The sequence below is a fragment of the Talpa occidentalis genome, unplaced genomic scaffold (assembly GCF_014898055.3).
Source record: "Talpa occidentalis isolate TD23 unplaced genomic scaffold, MPIMG_talOcc4v2.1 talOcc4.14, whole genome shotgun sequence".
Lineage (NCBI taxonomy): Eukaryota > Metazoa > Chordata > Mammalia > Eulipotyphla > Talpidae > Talpa > Talpa occidentalis.
This window is the reverse complement of record NW_023601433.1, coordinates 84,337,501-84,364,571: the sequence shown is the minus strand read 5'-3', so window position 1 is coordinate 84,364,571 and position 27,071 is coordinate 84,337,501. Positions and strand designations below refer to the sequence as shown.

The window sequence follows — 27,071 nt, the reverse complement described above, 5'->3', positions numbered from 1 at the left end:
GAACTTCATATTAGGTGCTGAGCTTCCTGGCAGCTAAAGTGAAAAGGGAGATAAGTCTTATGCTTATTAATAGTGGGGTGGGGGAGGGAGGAAGAATTGTAGCTACTCAAGGAAAGCAATGCTTTTCTTAGTACGGTAAGAAATCTCTGTTTTTCCTTTAGTGTGCATAGTGCAAGTACAGCCAAATAACTGCGTGATTACCTATTTAAGTCTGTCTCCTCTTTCTAGACTAGTTATTCTTAACCCTGACTCCACATTAAATCACTGGGGACCTTTTAAAAACAACATATGCCTACTTCCACCCCAGGCTAATTGCATCAACGTCTCTGGGGGGTGTACTGCTGAACTTCAGTATTTTTAAGAAGCTCCCCAGGTGGTTCTGGCGGCAGCAGGGTAGAGGAGCATGGAACCCCATGCTTGGCTCCCTGAAGGCAGGAGTCGGGTCTGTCTTATTTACAGCTTTCTCCTGGGCACCTGGCCCAGTGCCTGGCACTCAATAGGTGCTAAATATGCATTTTAAATTCATTTTTTTGCAGAGGTAAACCATTTTCCTGATTTTAAAAACTATTGAATAATGTCCCCCTCCTTACCTTCTTCTGTCTAATTCACACTTCTCCGTAGCCCCGCGGTACAGGGTATTATTGTTACAGTCTTGCTAGGATATCTTTATGCAAAGATAAATAAACATGAACATATGTGTTTGTTTATGTGTATGTGCGTATGCGTGTTTATGTCTATGCTTCTGTTTGGGTGTAAATATATTTGTGTGTTTCATGTGTTCAGGCATGTGTGTAATTACGTGTGTGTGCAAGAGTGCACACTCTTTTTTTTTTTAAGATTTACTTATTCATACAAGAACTGGGGTATAAATAAAAATAAATCTTTAAAAAAAAAAGGGCCTCCCCTGGTGGCGCAGTGGTTGAGTGCTGGGCTGCGAAGCTGCCTCTGCAGCGCCGGTTCAATCCCCGGCCACCTGCGAGGGTCCCACATGGTGCAACAGACCTCTCCTGCCAAGCCTGCTGCTCCCCTCAGCAGTGTATTTTGTCAGTCTGCCTGTTCTGTTCCCCGCTCTGGATCTGGTGAATTCTCTCACCCTCCCGCGCTTCTGACTATACCCAGTGCTTACATAAATAAATAAAAATAAATCTTTAAAAAAAAAAAGAACTGGGGCATAGGTCAGAGGAGGTGTGGGAGGTGAGAAGATTCACCAGAGATAGAGTGGGGAGCAGAACAGGTGGATCTACTGAAATACACTGCTGAGGGGAGCAGCAGGGAGACAGGAGAGGTCTGCTGCACCATGTGGGTAGCTCCCTGGTTGGGGATTGAACTCGTGCTGCAGTGGCTGTGGGTAGCTTGGTAGTGCTGAGACTTTAACCCCTGCGCCACCAGGGAGGTCTTGCGCACTCTTATGTAGAGTTATCAGCTCCACTCTCCTCTCTGATGACCTCATGGTGGGAAGATTTTAAACTACCCTAAGACTTTGGACTTGGCAATGCGACTTGTCTTGGCCAATGGGATGATGGCTGACAATATGTGATGTGGGAAGCGTTTTTGTGGGTTGGTCTTGCTCTCTTGTGCCATGCTCCCCTATTGTGCCTTCAGCCTGACCCTCACATGAACAGTGTGGAGCCCACTCAAACAGGAGCTAAAGTTGCAGCCTGCAGCAGAGCCCAGACAAGATCAGCAGGACCCCAGCCAGCCCTCAGTTCCATCAGCATGAGAATGAATTCACTTAAAAAAATCATGCTCATTTATATATACATATTTTACAACATCATTCATTTTTGTACGGTGCATGCTTTCTCCTCGCAGGTGTAGTTCCTGTAAAGTTCCCACCACCAATTCACCCGTGCACTGTCACCATACTCCCTTGTGCTCTTCCCCCAGCCCCATTTTCATCCCTTTTCCTTTTGTTTATGTATTATTTTTTCCCTGCTCCCTTATTTGGTTCTCCTACAATCCTCCTGTAAGTGAAACCATCCAATATTTTTCTTTTTCCTTCTGGCTTATTTCACTGAGCATAATCCCTTCCAGCTCATCCATGTTGCTGCAAATGGCATGAGTTTATCTTTTTTGATTGCTGAATAATATTCTGTTTCAGTTTGGGGGTGGCTTGTTAGGCAGCATTATTGAGGGAATGGTGTAGCCGTGTTCCTCTGTGTCTTGCTAGTTGCCAATGTAGCAGAGAGACCTTTCTAGATCAACGACTAGTGCCAGATCTCAGTCTTAAATAAATCTCATAGAATGTCATTGTTTGCATATCCCCTTATTTATTTAACGAGTCTCCTATTCAAAGGCATCTAGATTGTTCCGCATGTTTTGCTCTTACAATGCTGCAGTGAGTAGCCCTGCACATACATCATTTTGTACAAGTCCAAACATCTCCGGAGGATAAATTCCCAGAAGCGGAATTGCTGTGTCAAAGAAGATGTGCATTCATAATTTTGATAGATATTGTCAAATTATGCTGCAGATCGCTCCTCCCGGCTGCGCTCGAGAATACCTATTTCCTCACAGCCTTGCCAGCACAGTGTGTTATTAACCTTTTGGATTTTTGCCAACCTGGCGGGGAAGTGGTATCTCAGCGTAGCTTGCATTCCTGTGTTTTGCGTGAGCTTGAGCATCTTTCCAAATGCTTAAGTCGTTTGTGTTTGCTACAAACTGTTTATTCATTACCCCTCAACCATTTCTCTGTTAGATGATGTTTTTCTTATTGATTCCCTCAACACATATTTGCTGTATAAACAAATGAGTGAAAGAAGATGAATTTCAAGAGGGGAGGCGCTGAATACCTCGGCTCACTGTCCCGAATCCAAGCTGGCAGAAGCCAGAATAGATTTGGCATGGCGGTGGTGTTCATTGTGTTCTTGGATAAAAAGCCCAGGATCTCAGATTTCCATGCCAGTCCTGGTGGACAACTCTGCAAGGGACTGAGGTCACGAGGCCCAAGGAAGCAGCCAAAGAGCTGAGGGTGCCCGGGGCTGCCTGGGAGTGGCGCAGGGTGGGAAGCTCACTCGCCCATTCCCTCTCAGAGATGGTTCCATTGCAGTGATGTCAGTTGCCTCTCTTGTCTGCGTAGCCTTTGCTCAAGCTATGGGGACCCCAGGTATTCACTTGGCCCCCCATTGAGAACACTCAGCTTGTCTTCTGCCTCCCTGATGGTGAGAGGATGGAGTTGAAGGGCTCCCAAGGTCATGCAGCCCTTTGGTGGCAAACTGGGATTTGAACCTCAGTCTCCTGGCCCTGGTGCACCTTCTTCATGGCTCCTCCACACCACTGCATGGCCTTCAGTGGAAGAAGGGAGCTAGGCACAACACCCCACAAGGCCAGTTTGGGTAATGGGTGCAGACAAACCCCTTGCCTCTGGGTGGTGTGGCACTGGGCTATTCTCTTAATTCTCCGGCAGAATCACAGCCACCACCTGCCTGCCTTGGTGCCCGCTGTCCTGCTGCTGCACTCTGGCACAGCAGCTCAGCAGGCACCATCGCTTCTCCCTCCCAGGACAGGGAAGTCACTGGGAGCCAGCTGAGAACACCATCTATTTACAGGGGCCCCTGTTTTCAGCTTCTGCATGTCATCAGGCTGGACCAATTCTGGGCAGTGTACGCTCATGGCTCAGACCTTGATGGTCACCCCAGAGAGGCTCTAAATGGGGTGAAAACACCCCATTTAATAAGACTGAATGTGACACCCTGGGCACCACATCAGTTTCCAGATACTGAACACAGGCATTCTCTCTGCCTCCCCTGACCACTGCTTTATCACTGTGGTGACCAGCCAGCTAGAATTGCCATCCTAGAGACCCACATTTAAATCCAAGATCTGCTGCCTATGAGCCATGCAATCTCTGAGACTCAGTGTCCTCATGTGTAAAATGGGGTTAATGGCTACTTTGCGGGGTGCAGGAGAGACATAGAAGCTCCTATCATAGCACCTGGCATGTGGTAAGCACACCAGTACTGAGAGCAAATTAGATTAGAGTAGATTAAATGTGTGTTCAGCACAGTGCTATATGATGCCAGCTCTCATAAAACTTATTTAAAGAGGGCCTTCTTGGTGGCGCAAGGGGTAAAGTCTCAGCACTATCAAGCTATCACCAGCCACTGCAACATGAGTTTGATCCCCGGCCAGGGAGCTACCCACATGGCACAGCAGACCTCTCCTGTCTCCCCGCTGCTCCCCTCAGCAGTGTATTTCAGTAGATCCGCCTGTTCTGCTCTCCTCTCTCTGGTGAACCCTCTCACCCCCTGTACCTCTAGCCTACACCCCAGTTCTTGAATGCATAAATAAATCGTAAAAAATACTTATTTAAAGTAGATATACACTTACGAAGTTATAATTAATAAGTCTGAATAATGCAACATTCAGATAGTGATCAAGAACCCACTTTGGCCAGGCCCTGAACGAGGCGCTGCAGATGCACAAATGTTAGTGACCTCAAGCAACTCCCCGCCTAGTGGGAGAGACAAGCAAAACAGTGTGGACACATGTGAGAAGTTCTCAGATATGCATGAAGTGGTTTGGGAATCCACAACAAGGGGCAGCTTGTTCTGCCTGGGACATCCGGGAGGGGCTTCCGCAAGGGAGAAAAAGATGGCGAATGCCTGGTGTGCGTGTCACTTTCCAAGGTGTCCATCACAGACATCACTCACCACTCTTGCACTGAGCCTGACCCGCTGACCCTCTGCATCCTCTCAGTACCGTGCTCCACGCCACCATTATTCACCAACCAGTACTGATGTGCTGAGTGTGATCTGCCTTCTCCAGTTAGAAGGTATTTAAGGCCATAAAAAGTGTCCAGCAAAGGCACACAGATGGTTAGAGCCGCAGATCTCATGGAAGAGAGCTGGTCTGCAATGGGGATTCTGAGGCTTGGAACTTAGTTGTGACTTTGATGCTTCTGTGCCATGTGGACTCAGGTCCTGTCATCTCTTGGGCCCTGGTTTCTTCCCAGTGGCTGACTTTTGGTGTTGAGACAAGGAAGGTTGTTCCAGTTTGGAACCAGTAAGGAAGGCTAACCACAAAGTAGTATTTCAGGGAGTTTTGAAGAATGGGCATCATTTGCATGACAGAGATTCATGTGTGTGTATGCGCGCGCGCACATGCATGCACGTGCATGTTCCAAGAACTCGAGGAAGCATGGTGGGTGGGCAAGGGAAGGATTTCAGAATGAACTCCCATCTACCTTCTCCAAAAGTAACAGCATATGCACCCCCTGTGGTTCACTCTGTGGTTTGGGGAGATGAGGGGACTGTCCATTGCCGTACCTGCAGGAGGGGGTCGCAATCTCAGGAAAGGTGCTGTCTCAGGGGGTTCTGGGGGTAGGGCTGGTAGTGAAAGAGCTGGTGGCTGCTCCTTCTTCTTGCAGTTCAAGTTCTACACTCAACAGGGACTCCTTTCATGAGCTTTGCCTCCTTAGCACATCCATGTCACCTGAGCCCATGAGGGATCCCCATCTACCTGGTACTGACACCCTAATGATAGCTTGGGTACTGATGCTTACCCAGCGATGGGTAGAAGTCTGTTCGCTACGGGGACCTGTGCCCACAGCTATGCCCTCCAAGGCCTTGTCATCCAAAGGGAAACCACGGTCAGAGCCATTTACAGTTTGGTTATATATTGAAGACTCAATATTTGGATTCTTTCTATTTACTTCTTTTTGTTCTGTAACTCAAATGACTACTCAGCAAAAAAACTTCTTGGATTCAAAATTCATATTCCAAATTGTGTGAGCTTAGCAGGTGACTCAACCTCTGAGCCTTAGTATTCTCATCAATAAAATAATTAGACAATCCCAATCCCTCCTTCACAAGTACATCAAACTATTTGTGGTTCCTTGAACGCGCAGCTCTTTTTCCTACTTCTTGCAGATTCTACTTCCTCTGCCTTTCCTTGTCTTATCAGTCAAGGGACAGAAAGCTCAAATAAAGCCACCGAAGCAGAAAAGTTTATTTGTTCAAATAACTGAAGGTGCTATTATTGTTGACTTCAGGTATGGCTGGATCGAGGAACTCAGATGAAACCGTCAGGGCTTTCTCTTTCCCTCAGATCCATTTCCCTTTGTGTTGACCTCATTCTTTTTTTTTTTTTTGGCTTTTTGCAGGTCTTTTTATTGGGATTTACCCAGTACACATCAGGCAGGGGTGCTGAGGGGCCAGGAGGATGGCAATCCTCCCGGCCCCCAGCAAATCCTCACTCTATCTGGGCTCTCTGGCCTTCTCTCTGCTTCTCTGCTCTTCTGTTCATTCTGCTGCTTCTTGGCTTCTCTTCAGCTTCTCTTTCGGCTTCTCTTTCAGCTGCTGCTGGCGTCCCCGTGACGCCGCCCTTAAAAGCCCAGTCTCAGCCCAGGTGAATCCCATCTACCTAGGCCCACACCCTGCTCCAGGTGCCCGCCGTCAGGCATGCATTCAGGACCGCAAGGATCCATCATCTATCCTAATGGCGGGAGGGCAGAAAAGCCTGACATTTTTCCTTACCCTACACATACACAACCACTTTCTTTATGGGGCTCTCAAACCCCCGTGTCAAGATGCACCCCCCCCCAACAATGATCCCAAGACAGGGTACTAGATAATTAGGATCAGCCCCTTTAAGCCCCTGAGCCTGCATAATTATGCAAATTAGCCAATTACAGGAAGCAGTGAAACCTATTTAACCCCACCTCATCCCCAAAGTTCAGTTGCTGTTATCCTGTCCATGGTGCAGAGACCTCCTAGGCCCTGCCTCGTGAACTTCTCGTTTCCACAACTGTAAGTAACCAAGTTTTGTTTTTTATTCATTCAGAATGCTAGTGCATTGCATCCCATTGTTGAAAGAATCTTTCAATTTTGAAAATCGGTTGTTGTTATGAGCAGGTTGCGGTAGTTATGGTTGCTGAGTCTTGGAGTACTTCTTGGGCGTCTGCTTTTTGTCTTGGTTTGAAACCACTAGGTGAATGGCTAGTGAGAGATCTGTGGTTTCTTGGGAGTTTATGCTTTGGAATTACTGGGTCTATCTGTGGCTGGTTGCCACATTGTTCCTTTGCCAAATTTCCTCCGGGTTTTTCAAGCAGTGCTTACTGAAATCAGGTGTGGGCCTATTAAGGCCAATGGAAGTGGTTGGCTGTTGGTGATACGCTTTGTTTGTAGGATCCGGGTGTTCCAGTGTTTCCAGACAATGTGTGTTGGGTAGAGATTGTTTTAAGATCTGTCACTTCTTTTGTGTCTGTGTTTATTACTCTTTGGGGCAGAATTCTGGCTTTCTGTTTGCTTCTGACAAACCATTAGCCATTCACCTTCTCCCGAGGAAGTCAAAGGGCATCTCCACCTCTTGATGGAGGAGATGCAAAGCCTGCCTCACACAGTCTCTGGAGTTCCCTCTGTTCCTGAGTACAGCCCTCCATGGCTCTGCAGGGTGCAGCGTTTTCAGCCCCTGAGCTGATCTTGACAAAGCATATCCACAATAATTAGCTGGTATCTATCCTTGCACAGTTGTGTGTTGGGGGTGGTATTTCACTTCTGTCCTCCTAGGGTTTTCAGCTGCTCCTGAAAAAACTTGAGGACGTGGCGAAGCAGAAGAAACCGAGATGCGGAGAACAGGGACGAGGCCAATTTCCCGTCACCCACGACAAAGCTGATGACAAGAACCTGTGTTGACCTCATTCTTGATAGTGGCAAGGTGTTCATCCACAGTTACCTCCGACCCCTGTGACCACACCGGGAGAAAGAGAGCTCTTTTCCATTTAATGGTCCTGAGAGATTTCAGCCTTGCCTCTCACTGGACCAGTTTCAGTCATGTGTCCATGCTTAGTCTAGTCTGACCAGGAAGATTAAACTAAGCATGGACTAAGGCCAAGGATGCTGATTAACTAGGTTTGGGTCGCGTGCTAATTCCTTGGGAAACCATGGGGACTGAGAATGCGTAATTCCCCAAGAAACGTCGGATGCTAGACAGATAAAAGCAACTGATGCCTCCGACATACGGCACCGCTTCTTATCTTTCAAGGTGAAGTTTGACATTGCAACACTAACAGCCCTTCCTTTGAGGGAAAGGAATCTCAGTGGTTGAATTATGGGCTCATGGTGGAGATGATTTATGACCCAAGCAGGGAGTGGGAGTAGATCTGGAGTCACTTCACTGCAAATTGGGCTTGATATCAGCCCCTGCCCTGCGGTGGTGGAATGAAGCCCATGAACTAAAAGGGGCGAAGTGCTTATAAAACCTTCTGGGCACATAGTAAGTGCTCAGTTAACATGAGCGATTGTGAGGATGACGTGACTTTCCAGCTCACCTTCTGGCTGGGTGTGGCTCCTGGGAGCAGACCTGGAACACAACTGATGTGACAAGTCTTATTAGGAAGTGTCCCCAGGGAAAAGGGGGGGGGCAGGTAAGGAAATGGGGCTTACAAGGCAAGGAAAATTGGGCAGGTGATGTGGTACTTACCCCCTAACCCCCTGCCTGTTATGGTAGTGCTTGTTTATTGCCAGAATATCAGCTCTATGAAGGCAGGATTTTCATATGTCTTGTGCCCAGCACAGTATCTGGCACAGTCAGTACTCAGTATTTTTTATCCAAATAAATAAATATTAGATTTAGTTAATAATAAACTTCCCCAAACTTTAATCTTTTAATTTCCCTCCCGTTGGTGTGTCATGCAGATTTCAGCCCAACACCTCTTTGAGGCTTCTTCTTCTTCTTTCCAACAGCTATTGGATGTTGGTTTTAGAGGTAAACATTGTCCTTGTGGTGTAATTATGAGGTTGTTCTAGAAACTAGTTTCATCTCACTTTGAAGTGAATCCTCTTCTTCTTTAAAAGTCATCACAACCCCCCTACTGAATTCTTCCCTGTAATGAAATGAGTTTCCTAAAGTGGACGTGGAAGCTAATTTGTGTATCGCTGTCAGTTGGAGGGCTTTGAAATTAATTGCCTTCGCTAACCTTGCTGAGATCTAACCATGTTTCGTTCAGTGCATAAAAACATTATCTGCTCATTGGTGTCTGGTGGGACTGCAAGTCCTGTGTTATTTGCTCTTGAGTGGGCGCATGTAATTTTTATTGGTTTCAAAATTAAGATGGAGAACTAAATGGTAGTGGAAAGACATCTTAGATCGGGAAGCAGATTTTAGAACCTGGATTCTAGAAAGATCTCTGAGTTGATGAATCATATGGCCAGGTTATTCTTTCCAAACCATTTGGGGGGATACACTGTGAAATATATAAGTAATGCAGAAATACACCTTTACAAAAAACTAAAATTTGCAAAGAAAATGAACATCCTCTTTGACTATAAACCCCATGCTCCTGAAATATTCTATCATTTATAAGGTGCTTTTATTTCCAGATAATTTTCTACAATTTTGTGAATGAATGTGTATGAATGTATTTATATGAATGTGTATTTTACGTGATCTCAGAACACTGTAATATTATAACCACAGCTCCCTGTTTCCACCCAACAGTATATATTGAAGTTCTTTCATGCCAGTACATTTATTTATTATATGAATAGCTTTGTGGTATTTCTAGCAGTCAGTTTGGACTGCTTTAATAAGTCCGATAATCTCTGGGGCTTAAATGGCACATTTATTTCTCATAGTTCTGGAAGGGTGGAAGTCCAAGACTAAGATGCTGGCTGATTTGGTTCCTGGCGAGAGCCCACAACTGGCTCCCAGGCAGTAACTCTCTTCCTGTGTTCTTATTGGAGGGGCGGGGGGGAGATGGGAAGAGGGAGAGAGAAAGAGAGACATGCAGTGACCATCTTGTCAGGTAGAGACTGGGAAATGCAGTGAGTGTATCATAGTCTTCATTTTTTGTAAGGATTTATTTATTTATGCATACAAGAGCTGGGGTCCAGGCCAGAGGTGTGGAGGTGAGAGGATTCACCAGAGACAGACTGGGGAGCAGAACAGGCATATCTACTGAAATACACTGCTGAGGGGAGCAGTGGATGAGACAGGAGAGGTCTGCTGCACTGTTGTGGGGCAGCCCCCTGCTCGGGGATTGAACTCGTGCTGCAGTGGCTATGGATAGCTTCACAGTGCTGAGACTTAACCCCTTGCACCACCAGGGAGGCCCATAGTCTGCATTCTTAAAGTGAGGATATTCACCAAGTAGCTTTAAATCTTGTCTTGCATAACCTGCGTATAATTGGGATCCCATGTGGACCAGCCTTTTTCTGTGTCAGTTCAAAGAAGTAACAACTTGACAGGAAAACGTAATTGAACACAATTCCATTTTTAAAAACTTGGTTGCTCAGCAAACCCCCAAAGACTTTTTCATAAGATGGGGTATGGAAGGGTCAGAGCTGGGAATATTTTCTTTTCGAATTGGCTTGTTTGTTGGTCTTGTTTTGATTCTTTCGATTTCCAGTAGACTTGTGTTTATCCTTGTTGAGGTTGGCAAACCAGTTTTATTTCTGTCTTATTTTTAATTGTAAATACACCCATAGATCACAGGTAGCCATGGTTACAAATGAAAATGGAGAAAAGGATATAAGGTGAGGATACTCCTTCTTCCTTCTGTTCTCAGGTTTCCGTGCCAAAGGCACTTACTACCTCCATTCCATTCTCTGATGTACCCTCTTGCCCATTATAGCAAATCCAATTAAACACAAATGATGACACCCTGAACATATTTTAGACGCTTGTCTTTTTAATTTTTTAACTATGGGAAAATTTGAACATCTCAGAAGCGGAGGACAGTGTGATATATTCTGGTGCGTGCATCATTCATTCAGCCTAGCAGTGGTCAACATATTGCTCCTAATTTCCCTGTATGTTACAGCTTGGACTTTGTTCCATTTCAGTTTATGTGAACTTGCCTCATTTGTTTACCAGATCAATGATGGGCATTTATCTTGTTTCTGATCTATATCACAAGAAAAAATGTTACAGCGACTATTCTTTTATATCCATCTGTGGGCACATGTGTGAAGAAATCTGTAATAAATTTCTGGAAGTGGAATTGCTGAAGCAAAGGCACATGCATTTAAAATACTGGTAAGGACAGCCATGGCCCGTCGATGGAACTGCATTAATTTTCACCCTCACGAGTAATATGCGAGAGGGCTCATTTCCCTGCATGCTTATCAACATCACACATTATCCCATTTTTCATCTTTAATATACTCTTTTCTAGTTAGTGTCTTTAGCAGGAAGTGAGATGCACTTAGTAAGTTGTAAAATCAGTTTCGAGGGTAGAACAGGACATGTCGGAGAAAATCATTATGGTAAGTATTGTTTGTGAAACTTTTGCTTAGTCACACGTGTGTGTGTGTGTGTGTGTGTGTGAGAGAGAGAGAGAGAGAGAGAGAGAGAGAGAGAGAGAGAGAGATATGTCTGGGTTGACTGATGTAAATCAGTCTTGGTCTAAAGAGTTTGAGAAACATTGCTCTACAATGATGGCAGCTACTTTCTAGAACAATCTTCTCTTTCACTCTAAATCTTTTTTAAGCCCCCCAAATCCTCTCTTTCTTGTTGTTGTTTTCATCTCTGCCCTGTCTTGATGAGTCACCTGACTCACCTCCTGCATGTCAGGATCGGAGCCAGTCTGGATGGTGTAATGTCGCCCGCCCCACAGAGCCTCTCAAGGGACTGATGCTGCCTTTTCACAAAGCGAGTGCTCTTCAGAGTCAGGCAGATCAGTCTTCACAGGGGGTGGGAGCCTGTCCTGCACATTACAGGGCACTGCCCATCCTGGACCTGGGCTCTGCATGCCAGGAGCATTGTCCCGGTGAGTGTGATAAAGGGCGCGTCCCTTCTCTGCTTTTCTAAGTTCTCCAGATCATAGCCTGGTGCTGGAGTGCTGGGGTGCTGGGGTGCTAGGGTGCTGGAAACAGTGACTAGTTGGATTTGAGCAGCTTTTGTCTCAATCACCTTTGCTTCAAGATCTTCCAGCTTTGAGGTCTTCAGAGCTGCTCTCTCCTTTGTGACACCATAAGCCCCCAACTCCTCTACACACACACACGTGAAACACTGGCACACATGCAGGCACATACCACACATACCTTAAATATGCACACACCACACATTTACACATACACACACCACATGGGCAGCACAAGCACACCATATACATAGACATCACCCGTACACACACAATGTACCATGCACACACAAAGCTAATGCACACACATGCTACAGCACACCACAGTTGCACACACAAGCACATGCATATGCACAGACCAACATACCATATGCACACACAAGTGTGCACACACACACACATTGCTGGCCATTTCCTCTGTTCCCCCTTCATGTCTATGACTCATTTTGAAGGCCTCTCCTGCTAGAAGGTTGCTCTCTCTCCACAGTTGCAACACCATATTCTATTTATTTATTTCACATGGACCTGAATCTCCCTCTCCTGTTTGTCTCACCCCAGATGTATCCTGTGGTTGCAGTGTAGTGTCTAATATCTAGATGTTTCTAGAAAGCATAAGTCAGGAAAGTTATTCAAGGTCATTTCTTGAGGTCCTAAATAGTCCTTTTTCCTTTGGTGAGCGGGGTCTGCTGTCTGTGAAGTGATTCTGATGAGCTGTCTAGGTGGCTGGGTCAGTGACCAGAGGGACCCTCAACCTGGGAAATCTGCAGAGAATGAAAGGCCCAAGGTACAGGCAGATGGTGCAGCAACGCAACTCGCAGATGGATGTTCTCACCACTAGATGTTGGTGGTGAGGGGAGGGGGATAGCCCTGAACCCTGAGATACAAGGCAGTAGAGAGGGTCCCCTGGGCGCTGGGTGGCCTTGGGCCAAGGGACCCTGAAGGAAAGGGTCATGAGAATAAATTCCCCAACCTCTTCTTACCTCCCCTGTGATCTCCTGCCTGGTCCCCGCCATGGACTGCAACCCATGGGCAAGGATCCCAACAAAAGAGTCCATGCAGGTCAGCATCCTGCATGCTCAGTCCATGCAGGTGGACAAGGGAGGACAGTACTCAAGGAAGAAAGATGATGTGGGGGGTGATTTTTCTCAGGGGACAGCAATGGTGTGGCCTTGAGAGACTGTGGATGGAGTGGTTAGGAGCGGGGGCTTGAATGCTCAGAGGCCCTGGTCTTGAGTCCTGCCGGTTCCCCTCCCTAGGCATGGCCCTCACTGAGCCTCTACTCCCTCATCTGTAAAATGGAATAATAATGGTGCACATGACACAGGACATTGCATGTGTGCCTGACACCTCTAGGGCTTAGTGGGTGAGGGACACTTGGATGTGCTTGATAACCGTTAGCACTGATTAGTATTGTTGGTTGGTGCAACTTCTTCCTTGGCTTGTAGAGAAATTTAATGGGGAGGAGAAAATGAATAAGATCTCTCAGTGAGAGGAGCAAAAAGAAGCCAAGTATAATGACAGTGGAATTGGTTCCCTGGTGCAGCGAAAATCTCCCTTTTCTTTTCTCATATGAGGTCTGACCCCCAGCTTTGAAAATTTGATTGCTAGGACAAATTGAGTTTCTTTCTTTTTTCTCACTTTCAGCACTGTCATCTTTTTTTTTTAATAATAATAATCTATAGGCTGATGGAACATATTTGAATGGACAGATTAAATGAGTTTTCATTTGCTTCTTTGAAATGTTTTAATCCTCCAAAGAGAAAGATTGAAGCACTTTACAGAGGGTAGGGATGGGTATCTATCTTGGTATCTATCTGTATATCTATATCTCTCTTTCTCTCTCTCTCTCTCTCTCTCTCTCTCTCTCTCTCTCTATATATATATATATATATATATATATATTATTTAGCATTACACAGAATCTTCCTTGATTTCCTGATGTCAGCAGACAGAATCATTCCATTAGCCATATCACCATCAGGCTGCAGTGAAAAGAGAGGCAGGAATGTGGGATGGTTGAGGTTGCCAGAAAGGAAAATCAAGAAATGAAGTAGCAAGTTTGCTTTGTAATAAAAGGCATGAGGGAGGGGGAGGGAGGCCAAGAAGTATAAAGTGTACCCTGACAAAGGAACCAGCATGTTGTGAAAAAATACATGTTTCTATCTTTATAGATAGATAGTGACAGGCATAGGGATATAGATAGTTTGGAGTCAAATATTTTAATAAGGGCCAAGGATTTGGAAGGAATGAAGAACTCTCACAGGCATCAGAGACAGGTTCTTGGACTGTCACTGGAATCCAAAATATTACGATGATTGAATATGAACAAACTATTCATGAACAGAGAACTCTGAGCCTTGTCCAGCTGCCTGTGTCCTGCAGACTTTCGAGAGCACTGGGTAAAGAGTCTGTGGGGACCTGATGTCACCCTCTGGAACTTCCTTTCTCTGGTTTGTTACCCTTCCAGGATGCCTAGATTTTCAGCCTCATATCCTGATTAGATTATCTCCTCTGTTTAACTTCCAAGATTTGGGTTGATAAGTGTGAAGGTCCTTTAAAGAATACAAAACACAATTATGTATAAAGTGTAATAATAAGCAGATAATAGGGATCCATTTATCCCACAGGATTTAATGTGCATGTGCCATGTGCCAGGCCCTGTGCCAGGCCCTGGGGATATGTGACGACTACTTTGATGAAGAGAGAAAAATAATGCTGTATGTCTAAGATAGTGGAGAGATTAGAATTAAACTTATTCTAAGGTATCATCTCAGAAGAGGGTAGAGAAATTATTTAATTTTATATTAAGTCACATAAGCATGTTGAAAAAGGGAAGGCAACCACTGAAAGAGTAGAAAGAATATATAATTTCCCAAATACCAGCGGGGAAATTAATAGGCAGAAAAACTGAAGGACAGGGAGAAGGGGCATACAAAAAGCAGGGTAAACAGAAAGCACAAAATGAGATGGTAGCATGAAATGCCAGTATATCAGCAATCATAAAAAATATAAATGGTCTAATATTGCCAGGTAAAAGACAGAGATCAAAGATGGGAGTAGGCCGAATCCAGTTATATCTAACAAACACACTAAAACAGAGAAAGGCTGACTCAAAACCTGGTCTTTTTCAAGGGTGGATTATAAAGGTGTCAAACACTTCTTTTATCAATATTTGCATTTCCCACTTTCTCCAGGGGCTTTATAAAAAAGCAGGGATTGACTTAAATTGACTGGGGAGAAATCAGGAATGGAAGAGAAGAATAGAAGAGCATTCATTGAGTCAGATATGTTGCAGGGTGCTTTTGAAAGGAAACAGACTTGCTTAGAATAGAAATGCACATTATGGTAAAGTTATTAGTCAGACACTTAAACTGTGGTGTCAGACAGCTCTGGACATGATGTCCAACTCATTTATTCAGTGATTCAATCAAAATTTATTGAATACCTACTATGTATAAGAAACTTGCTAGGCATTCACTTTAATGTCCCTATGATTTAATTTCCTCATTTTATCAGTCATCTGTTCCTGTAAAGCTGTTATGTAAGAAACAACCACAAAGCCCCAGTGACACATAACAATAAACATGTATTATTGCTCACTGGTCTGTGGGTTCCCTGGGCAGTATTGCTGACCTGGCCAATTTTTCTGGACTTGCTCATGGGTCAAGGATAGCCTTAGCTGGGCTCAGTTCTGTCTCATGCGGCCTCTCATCTTCCAGCAGGCAGGTTTGGGTTTATTATTGGGCTTGAGTTCAAGAGAGGAAGAAGTTATAAGGTCCCTTGAAATCCAGGCTCCTAGTATTCTATTGACCAAAGCAAATCATAGGGGTGGAGAAATTGACTCCATCTCTTGATGGACTGAGCTGCAAAATCACATTGTAGTGCGAAGTTGCACCTGGAGGACCGTGGGTGCAGGGAGAGGAAGAATTAGGGCCATTTTTTTTTGCAGCCAATCTACTAAACACCATCTTGTTATGCAGAGATAATATTAGCACCTACCCCTTAGAGTTATTGTGAGGATTCAGTGAGCTCATGCATATAAAGCAGCAATTTTGAGCAAGGCTTGCAGGAGATACTCAACAAATACTAGCCATTACTGCTGCTGCTGCTGTGATAATTAAATATTATTATAATTGATTTGAATCCATCTCTTCCTTGCTTATGTGCCCAGTGAACTCAGAGGTTCAAATTTCCTGGTCAACTTTGCTCCTTCACCCCTGATTATTTTTCTTCTTAATAAGGGAGCAGGTTGGTCGATGGAAAACTTCCTTGATTTTGTGAACACAGATGCCACTGTATGTTAACATCCTTTGGCCATTAGCTGTCAAGGCAGCCAGGGCAGAGATCTATTTAAAGAACATGTAGGTGCCTTTGCTTTTTGCTATCAAAGCTGTTCCAGGGAAGGAGACTTATCTGAAACAGGGGCAGAAGGGTCCTGACATGAGATGGGCCCACTGTTTGCCATCTGCTCTTACTCAGGCACGGGTTATGAATTGTCTAGTGAAGTGTGGCCTCCTCATATTAATTAGTGATGCCGACAACTGAACATTAATGGTTTATTATTTGTTTTTATTTCCAAAGGAGAGAGATTGAACCTTGAGCTGGAAATGCCACAAAGGCTGCAATCTTGCTAAGTTCTAGAGTCCTGCCGACAACACCATAGCAGGCCAGGTTTTCTTTGAGCTAAGAGATGAGGGATCATTGAGTCTTGGCTTAGTTTGGGGCTCTTGTTTATTGCCAAGCAAAGAATCACCAAGGTGCTTTTCACCATATAGGATGAACCTCAACAGTGGTAGCAGCATTTGCAAAAAGGAATCTATGATTAGGAAGAACAGAATGAATTTATTGATAGAAATTCCCGGAAATTTTAATTTTTTAAAAGAAGGGTAACACCTTCTTTTGATTTCCATACCCACAGAGAAGAAGTGCTAGAGAGGAAATGAGTTTGTGATTCATCAGAAAACAGACAGATTTTATTTCTCTTATTTTCAGAAGTAGCTGTCTAGGTACTGGGTCCTGTCGAATGACAGAGGGATTATATTTGGAAACCCTAACTGTGGAAAGCTTTCTTTAAAAAGCAGCCTAAAGCCAAACTGGCTCCCACTGATATTTCTTTGGTTGTTACTTTTTTCTCTTTAATCTTTCTGACACCCTGGAAGCAGTTCACACACAGAATTAAAAGAATCCATTTTGTCCATCTTGATGCTTACTTGACTTTGTAGTTCCTCTCCAGAAGCTGTGATCTTATTCCCCCAGTCCTGACTTTAAAGAATGGCATCAGGAAATATTATGATTTTTTTTTTAACTGGAGTACTCAACTCAGATAGTTAAAACAAACAAACAAACAAACAAACAAAAGAAGAATTGTATTGGTTTACATTATGGAAAAGTATGGGAGCTTCAGGTATAGCTGTATCCAGGTGCTTAAATAATGGTATCAGGAGTCTCTCTCTCTCTCTCTCTCTCTCTCTCTCTCTCTCTCTCTCTCTCTCTCTCTCTCTCTCTCTCTCTCTCCAGCCTTGGACTGAGGGTGGCAATGATGCTCCTTAGTAGCACCAGATTTTCATTCTACCAGCTTAGAATACCCTATGTAAAAGGTATATTTCATTCCTAAGAGATCTTGTAAAGTTTCAGATAGGGATCTCATTGGCTCACATCTCATGCTTTTCTCTGTATCAAATACTGAGTTCAGGGGAATTATAGAGATGGTTTGACCAGGCTTAGGCACATGGCAGCCATGGGAGGTTGGCATCAGCTCCAACCAAGACCTCATGGACTGACTGTGGGGGAGGGATAATTTACCCAAAGGGAAATCAGGAGCAGGAAAATGAGTGCTGATCAGAGGATAATCTGGGTCCTCTGCTAGTCTGGGTCCTCCACAAAGCAGACACTAAGGTGGGATTGCATGTGCAAGGATTTGATCAGGGGAAACCCCAACGGGAGAAAGTATAAAGGGAAGGCTTGGTGCGAGACATCAGACCCCAAGTGGAGGGAAGGGGAAGGAAGGTTGGGCGGGAGCATCCTACATCCCTCCTATATCTAAGGAAGCCCAGCAAGGTTTGCAGGAGTCCTCCAGCCACAGTCTGTCAGAGGGACCGTGTCTCCCAGGATCAGACCTGTTTTAGTGCTCCCGCTGCACGAGCTTTTGGCTGGGAACAGCTCCTGGGGAGCATGGCCTTATTTGCACCGATGAATTTGAGAGCCCAGCAGCTGGGGCCCTCTGTCAATTAAGGCTCTGGGAGCTGGAGGTCCGCAGGGCACATTCTCATGGCTGCCACAGATGATAACTCATATTTATAAATCATCTCATTGATGAAAAGGTGATGTTATTGCTCTTAGGTAAGTTGATCCTTGGGATACAAGTCATATTATTATCACCTTCTCCACTTTTACAGCTGGGGAAGGAGGTAGGAGAGATCACTACCCTGCTAGTCAGTGAGGAACTGGCACTCACCTCTGACCATGGCTTCCCTACATCAACCCCCCCCCACCGCCCCTGCACTGCATTGAATAGTAACCCTCCTCCACCCAAGTCTCTGTCCACCTAGCACCTCAGCATGTAGCCTAATTTGGAAATAGGGTCTTTGCAGATATAACTATTTAAATTAAGATGAGGTCAGACTAGGTTATGGTGGGCTTAAACCCAATAGGATTGGAGTCCTTCTAAGAAGAGGTTGGGACACCGACACAGAAGACACAGCGAGAAGGAGGCATGTGAGAATGGAGGCAGAGCCTGGAGGGATGGCTCGCAAGACAGGGAACACCTGTCAGTTTCCCCAGCAGCTGGGAGAGAGACACAGATTCTTCCCTAGAGCCTTCTGGAGAGCAGGTTCCTATGACACCTTGATTTTGGAATTCCAGCCTCCAGACCTTCAAGGAAATAAATTTCTGTTGTTTCTGCCATCCAGTTGGTGGTAATAGTTGGTGCTAATTAGCATGGCAGCCCTGGAAAATGGATATATTGCCCTAAAAAGATCCTGGTTCTTTCTGTTCCTGCTGTGCAATGCTGCCCCCAGCCAGCCCATGGGCTCCACTGATTGGGTAAATTCAAAGCCCCAGAGTCTGAGGTCTGATCTGAGGCCTAGAAGTTCTGGGTCATGTGCAATCTGAGGAAAATGACTTAAAAAGAGACATAATCATATTGCTATCATGTACCCTCTGCTTTGAGGCAATGAGAAGGGCTTTTAACCTCTGCAGGATTCTTTTCCCAAACCCATGACTCCAGTGTACCATGAGGATCATCACATAAACCCAAGTTGGGAGGGCATTCGACAAAATGCCCTTAGCAGTAAGTGCTCTTCAACAGCAGCAAGGTCACGGAACAAGGAAAGACTGAGGAACTGTCACAAACTGGAGGAGAGTGAGAGATGGGGTGCCTGTGGTGGTCCCAGAGCAGTCAAAAAAGATACAGTAGTTAAATCCCAGCAAAAGCAGGTAATGGCACTGCATCACTGTGGATTTCTTTGTTTTTCTATAAATCTGAAATTATTACAAAATAGATTATTGAGAGAGAGAGAGAGAGAGAGAGAGAGAGAGAGAGAGAAACTTGGTTTGTGATGATCTCTTCCAAATTCTATGAGGTCTGGCTAGATTTCATATCTATATAAATTTCATCTATGCATCTACCCATTCACTCTCATGCCCATGCACTCACCCACTCACCCACCCACCCATCCATCCCTCCATGCATCCATCCAGTCTGTCCACCCATCAACCCACCATTCATCCAACAAAGTTTTAGTAAGCACCTACCGTATATTAGAAATTCTAGTTTCTGGGGATATAGCTATGAACAGACTGGTAGGTGTCTGAGCTCATGGAACTTATATTGTAGTAAGAGAAACAGACTATATGTACTTTGTTGATCTCCATAAATTAGACCATCTGATGGCGATAAATTTAATGCAGAAAATTAAAATAGACAACGAGAAGGGGGTGATCAGGGAAGGCTTCTTTGAGGAGGTGATGTAAGCTGGGACCTGATTGACAAGGAAACCTGCCAGCAGGAGCTGGAGGAAGCATGGTCCAGGTAGAAGGCATGGCCAGTGCAAAGGCCCTGGGGTGGGAACAAACTTGGGTGTTGGATAAACAGAACAAAAGGCTGAGGCTGAAGCATAGAAGATGAGGGCTAAGAAGCCTAAGGGGAGTCAGGGGCAAGTGATAGAGGACTTGGAAGCTTTTTGTTTTTAACGAAGAAGGAAGATTCCGGAGGAGGTTTCCAGAGCATTGGTTTGATTTGGAGGCTCTACCCTTGGCTGTGTTAAAGAGAATGTACCGTCAGGAGCTCGAACAGGAGGAGGCAACCATAGTGTCCAGATGAGAGTTTCTGGGGGCCGGGCTCCATGCCACACATCTTCACAAATGTCCTTTTTCATTCCAGCCCCTCTTAGGGGATTTTGTTTCTTACATCCAAATACGTGCTGATACAACAGATCTGATGCCACATCCTGTGTTTCCCCACCGGGCTCTCAAGCAAAACTTCCCTTCAGTACACCTTCCCAGTCCTTGTTGGGACCCGCTTCCTCCCCTTCTGTATCCCACATGTCGGGGTCTTTCTTCTTGGGGCCACCTTAGCCTGATCTCTGACGAAGCACCCGGGATCCTAAGTTTCTCTCTTCTTCCCTCTAAATGCACCTGTCCTGCGTCCGTTCTCTCAAGTCTCCTCTCCCTGCTGGGGATAAGCTGATCAGTGCGATCTTGCTAGGCTGGAAGGCATCTTCCTTCCAGATGGTGCTTTGATCGTGATGTTTTTACACCTTCACACTCAGCAGACACGTGCCACACTTGCTGTTGGTGAACTCTATTCTGGGTCATTGCATGGGTTTCAATCCCTTTTGATCCTCGTAAACATCCTGGAGGTGGAATCCTTTCTTCCTTTTCACAGGGAGGGCAGGAGAGGCAAAGGACCTCTTTCCAGGCAGTGGATTGTGGGAATAGATGCACGGGCCAATGCTTTAAGGCCCCTCCAGCATTGACGTGTACCACCTTATGAAGAGTTCCCTCTGGAACTTAACTGGGTCCCCTGGCAAACCAGCGGCATTTGCAAGGGCAGCCAGACAGGTGTTCTGGGGCAGGGTCTCTCTTTATTTCCTGGGCTAGAAAGGACTGGCCGAGGTTGCCGGGTTTGCTGTCTGAGTGAGCAGGGAGGTTCCATGTGGCTGCAGCAGGTTCTAAAACCATCAGCTCTGGGGCAGGAGATTTGCAGCTCACCTCCCTAGTGACTGTCACTTCCCGTGTTTTCTCCAAACATCTTCTTCCTGTGGCCTGCGCCCATGAGAGGGACGTGGGTGAATGGGTGGTGGCAATTTCTTTCTGCTCAGTTTCCTTGTAATTCCCTGGGTGTGGTGGTGATGGTGGGAGGCTCAGGGGGCTGTAAGTCTCCAGCCCAGAGGAAGAAACTTACTCAGGAAATAAATAAGTGGCTGGCCAAAAAATGGTGCCCCTCTCCATCCTTCCATCCATCCATCCATCCATCCATCCATCCATCCATCCATCCATCCATCCATCCATCCATCCATGTTTCCCCGTGGTAGGAGACACCATAGCAGGCACCTGAGACGCAGGTGCTCCTGGTCCTGAAGGAATTGATATCTGGATAGAACCAGCTGCAGCCTGCATTGATTTTCTGGGATGATGATCTCGTCCATATCCTTCTAAATTCCTTCACAGAGGAAGCAGCTGGCGGACCTGGGGTTCCTCGCTGAATCTCATCCACTGCTGACATATTCCATTTATGGAACTCAATGGGCAATTTAGGCGGTCAGACGTATCCCTCCCTCATGATGGCAGGACACGGGCTGTGGTGGCGGCTGAACTAAGTGCTGCTGTGTCTGCAGTCACTGGGCTTGCTCTGGGGAGAAGGGATGGTGCCCTGTTCCTGGTCCACGCTGGCCCTTTGGAGTTTGTTTAACACACACATGGAGCTTAAGAGCATGGGCTCTGATACCAGGCAGACGCGGGCTGAGTCCCTCCTTTACTTGCTGTTGTGTAAGTTTGAACATAAGTCTTTTCCTCTTTGAGCCTCTGTCTTCTCAGTTTAGAGGTAGGGATTGATTTTTTAGGATTGCTATGTTGAGTAATATCCTGCCCGTAAAGAACCTAGCAGAGGTCTTGGGGAACTGCTATTATCATCCTTCATAAATTCTTGGGGGACAACCAGGAATCAGAAAGGAGGGACTAGGCTAGTATAATCAGGGAGGTCTCCCTGGAGGAAGTGACCTTTGACTCTCTTTTGTGTTCTTCTGTAACCCTAACTCCTGGTACAAAGTGGAATGCCAGGATATGTTTGTTGAGTGAATAAATGAATGACTGACCAGGACCTTGAAGGAAGAATACCTTGTACAGGTTGAAGGGCATTTCAGGCGTTTCTTCCTGGGGACCATATTTATTAATGGGGTAAAAATACACATACCAGCTTGTATTTTTCTTAAATGGAGATTATACTTTTGGGGGGGTTACACCAGGACTATTCTGGGGTGGGGCTGCTTTGCTTCCTTGCCAAGTAATATACCACAATTCATTTACATGCTCCTCCTGCTGTTGGACATTTAGGTTGTTTTCAGTTGGTCATTCTTATGTGCTGTGCTGGGATGATAATCTTTCCTTGAGAGTCTCACGGGTCAAATGATAGGAAGGTGTGTGTAGCTTTTGAGGTTCTGCACACGCAGGCTAGCTCACCTTCCAGAAAGGCTGTGCAAGTTTACCTTGTCAACTACATATCAGCCGCTCAGCTGCTGAGAGATACCAGCACCATTTCCACAGCTCCCTTCTCGGCCCGGCCTGCTGGCCAAAGGGCAATCGTGGGGAGAACTAACCTCTCCCTTTCCCAAGCCTGCTGGATCTCTGTCCGTCACGTTAGGATTACATAAGTGTGATGCTGAGAATTCTCCTTGGAGGAGAGACGCTCCCCAGATGTTGGAGGCAGTTCTGGGGCTGGGAGTGGGGGGCAATGGGAGATTGGCCCCGTGCCTGCTTCCTTGGAGAGAACCTTGATCCCTCGCCACCTCACACACAGAACAGAAACCAGCATCCTCTCCAGAGTGTCCTTCTCACTGCTCATTTGTTGCACTGTTCACACTTTTGTAATTGGGGGGCCCCCTCCAGCTCCCCCAGTTGGCTTGTGGCAAGGACTGGAATTTTGCTCATTTCACCATCTCCAACATCTGGCAGAGAATAATAATAAAAAATGAATAAGATGAGGAAGATAATAATGATGATACTAATGACAACAGTAATAATACTAATAGCTGATGTAGTCGGTGAGCACTTACTGTGTGCCAGGCACGTTCCACCCTGTCAAAACCCTTTGCATATTTTATCTCATTGAATGGTGCCCATAAGCTAGTGATGTAAGTAGTATTATTATCTTTATTTCACAGAGGAAGACACTGAGGTTCGGAGTGGTGAAGTAACTTGCCCAAGGTCACACAGCCACTAAGTGAAAGAGGTGGGACTAGGAGCCAATTCTTTTGAAATCATCCTGCGAGGTGCTTGGTGAATATTTGAGCCACTAAATGAGGAACCAGCTTCCCCTCGGCTCCCTCCCCAGCACCAACTAAGAAAGAGAGACTTTGACAGACATCTGCGCTGGCAGAGATGAGGAATGTGGTTTATTCATGTCTAGGGAAAAGCCAAACTCGGAGTTTGAGGGCTCTTCTTAGGGGAGCATTTTGAAAGGACCTAATGGGAACTAGGTCTCCCCCTCCAAGCCTCCCCACCTACAAGCCTTGTGGTCCCTCTGTTAAGGATTCTTTCCTTTTCTATCAGAGCTTAAAGCTCCTTTGAAAATGTAGATTCTTCTGGCAAATGTCAGCCCCCTCTTAATGCCTTAGTGGGCGTGGGGACAGCTGAGCCTTGTTCTCAAGCTGCTTCTCCTCCCTTTCCATTTGTCCACATTCAGCCTGTTCAAACCTCACACCGCAGGCGCTTTCCTGGTCCTCCCAGCTTCTGGAACCATCTGCCTGTGGCCAGCAACCTGATGGCAGAGGCCAGGTCTTCCTCAAATTGTTCAAAGCTCACAGAAGCTTGAAGGTGTGGGGCTCCTTGAATGTCCCCCAAAGTCCTGAAGGATCCCACTGATGATAATTCAACAGACATGTGATTCAGTGGCCTGGTGTCCAGTAAGAGAAAAGGTACAAACAGCGAAAGTTCTAGGAATAATTCACTTGCGACAGTGACCGACCATCACACTTGTTCTGGGCCCTGGGAACTCAGAGGTACCCAAGAACCAGCTGGGTCCTTGGAATGTTCTGTCTGGGGGGTTGGGGAGATGCATTATAATGCAGGCTGGAGCCAGGGAGTGGGTGCGGGTCTGTTGGAGGAACTCAGAGGAGAAACTTACCCATCGCCAGTCTTCATAAATGTTAATTATTTGTTCTAGGCCTGGAGAAGATTCTAGAGGGGACCTGGGAGAGGGAAGATCCTACTTCCTTACTCCCATCATGTGCTTCTTCACTCACTGACATAATGGGGGGCCACCCCAGAGGTGCAGTTGCTAAGGGGAAGAGGGGCTAGGTGCACCCAGGGTGCCTAGAGTGCTCATGTCAGAGCAGACAATGCTATTGAGGTGCAGGAAATAAAGGAGAAAATCACATTCCTTCCTGCCCTACATTACAGCAACTTAAAGGCATTTGCATAGAAGAAAACATCACTGCTGGAAGTGGAAATACGATGTTTTCACACACTTTAGAATAAATAGGCAACATCTACATATTAAAAAAATATTCCCATTAGTCCACTTAACATCAGCTTTGGTATCTCAGCTCAACATGGAAAACGCTTCTCTCCGATAATAAATAATCATCACGATAGCAGCAATAATAAAGACGGTGCACAAAGCCTTCGTCTGTGCCGGCCGTGGCTCCAGGCACTGTTACATATCCTAGAAAATGTGATCCTACTGGCAACCACAGGGGGAGCGGCTGTGATGGTCCCCTACTTTAAAGACAGGGAAACTGAGGCACAGAGCGGTTTAGTAGTTTTCTCTATTTCCCACCGTTGGGGTGTAGTCAAGCCAGATTGGAACCCAGGCAGCCTCCCCGAAAACCTGACCATTTGGCCATTTCACTTCACTGTCTCTGCCGATGGATTTTCCTCTAGCATTAACGGTCGTTTGGGGCTGGATGCTTCACTTGTTGAGGAAGAAAGAAGTCTAGTTAAGCACCCAGTATACCGTAGGCGCTTAATACATAGTAGCCATTATTCATTACTGAGCATATACAAAGCTTGTTCACATCCACTAGCCAATGAAATGTCCTGGCCACAATGTAGATAGCTGTGGAATTGTTCTGCTGTTACAATTGAGGAAACTGAGGCTCAGAGCATGCAAGTGACATGTCCAAGGTCACACAGCTGGTGGGTGGGGAGTCAAGACTCAGTCTCAGAGCCCCAGAAGCCAAGTCCAAATTTCTTTGCCCTGGCACCTTGCCGGGCAACATCAAATTGACGGATGAATAAATAACACTCCTTGACTTGTCTTAAAAGCTTGTCTCACCAAGTCCTGCTGCGTCTTCTCTGGAATTACTCGATTTTCTTCTAAGGTGGCTCACAGGCATCCCAAGACTTGCCGCTTCCCTGGTGGGAATGGATCGACTGGGGCACAAAGGCCAATCTTGGGGACCCAGCAATCATTCTCTGTCCTGCTTTCTCGGTCTATGTCTCTCTTTCTTGTGCTCCTGTCTCTCTGCTCCAGTTTACTTGCTTTGTGTTTGACTGATGCCCTGTGATGAGTTGGGCTCCTGGAAAGCTGCCCTGTGACATTTCTTCCCTTTTGTGTTCTTGATGATAGCGTTTCCCTGGAGGCTCTTGGAGGAGGAGGAGGAGGGAGCGAATCCATCACGCAGAGCCCTAGCAGCCGTCCAGCCGCAGGGCCTGGTTGTCTGGCTGAAGCTGGGGCCGGTGTCTTTTCTCTGGGTGCAAGTGTGTGAGAGCAGATGCACACACGCCACACACGCGCGCACACACACATGCAGTGTTGTTTAGATCAGGCTATGGGAGGCTTTGGGTACTTTGGCCAACAGAGCGCTCAGGCGATTCCTAAGGCTGATTGGCTGTGGGATTCTGGTGGCCGGTCCCTGTGGCAGACTTGCGGTGCCAGTTTCCTTTGCTGCTGTACCAGACAACAGCGACTTCAGTGGCATAAAACAACGCAGTTATTATATTGCAGTTCTAGAGGCCAGAAGCTCGGGACAGTAAGGTTGTGCTTCTTCTGGAGGTTCTGCTGGAGAATTCGCTTCTTTTTTGTAGCGTCCAGAGGCTGCCCCCTTCCTTGGTTTGTGACCCTTTCTCCGTCTTTAAAACCAAAATCATGGCCTCGCTCCCTCCCTCCCTCGCTTTTTTTCTCTCTCTCTCTTTCCTTAGAAAGACCTTTGTGTTAATACTGGAACCACCAAGTAACTCTGGGTAATCGCCTCATCTCAGGCGCCTTCGCTTAATCACATATATAAAGTCCAGATTCACCACTTTGGGGGCTTAGGGCTTGGATGTCTTGAGACGCATTATTCTGCCCCAGCTACCGGGTGAAATGGGAACATTCTTTCTGGGCTATCTGAGTGCCCCTCCCCTGGGGGACAGTGGAACACAGTGAGCCTGAGACAAGCTGGTTTGGATTCACGTCCTGCCCCGTCCTTCTTAGCTGTGCTACCCTGGGCACATCATCTGACCGCCGTGTGTCTCGTTTTCCCATGTCCAGGATGTGTTTCATGAAGTAACACAACGCCACTGCGCCGGAGTCGTGAACAATGCCAGGCCATGAAACATGTCACCCGGTGACTTATAAGCACCCACAGATAACTGGGAGAGATGCGGATAATACTGGGTGCCATACAGCATAACAGTTACAGACTCCAGAGACCTTAGTGCAAATCCCAAACCCACAATTGATGAACTAAATCTCCTCAGCATAGTTGGGCTCCCGGCGCTTAGTTTTCTCATGTGTCCAGCGGATGAAAACCCTTACCAGCTGGACACACAGGGTTACTGTGAGGATGAAATCCTAACAGGATGGATATGATCCACCCAGGACAAAGGATGCAGCTTTTATTGTTATCCTATCACTCCATCGTTGCCTGTCTCCGGGGGGGGGGGCGGTGGGGCGATGAGGAGTCTTAAGGGTTTGCTTCTGGCCTCAACAGAATAAGGAGGGGCCAGAGCAGTTGCTGAATCCGGGACCTGGAGAAATCCCGTGGCCGCGCTCCCTCTCTGGGAGGACAGAACTGGCTGGGCTCAGCCCTGAGCTGTCTGGTTTGCAGGCGGCTCCCTGCTGCAGAGC

The 27,071-nt window shown here is 46.2% G+C and overlaps 1 protein-coding gene across 1 annotated transcript in view; it reads left to right on the top strand.

Moving 5' to 3' along the window:
* Window positions 1-6,695: 6,695 nt before the first annotated feature.
* Window positions 6,696-27,071, top strand: part of RPH3A (rabphilin 3A) — a 111,702-nt gene continuing 91,326 nt past the window's right edge. Inside the window, exon 1 of the mRNA XM_037511538.2 lies at window positions 6,696-6,749. The gene's annotated coding sequence lies outside the window, so the exon portion shown is untranslated. The remainder of the gene's footprint in view (window positions 6,750-27,071) is intronic.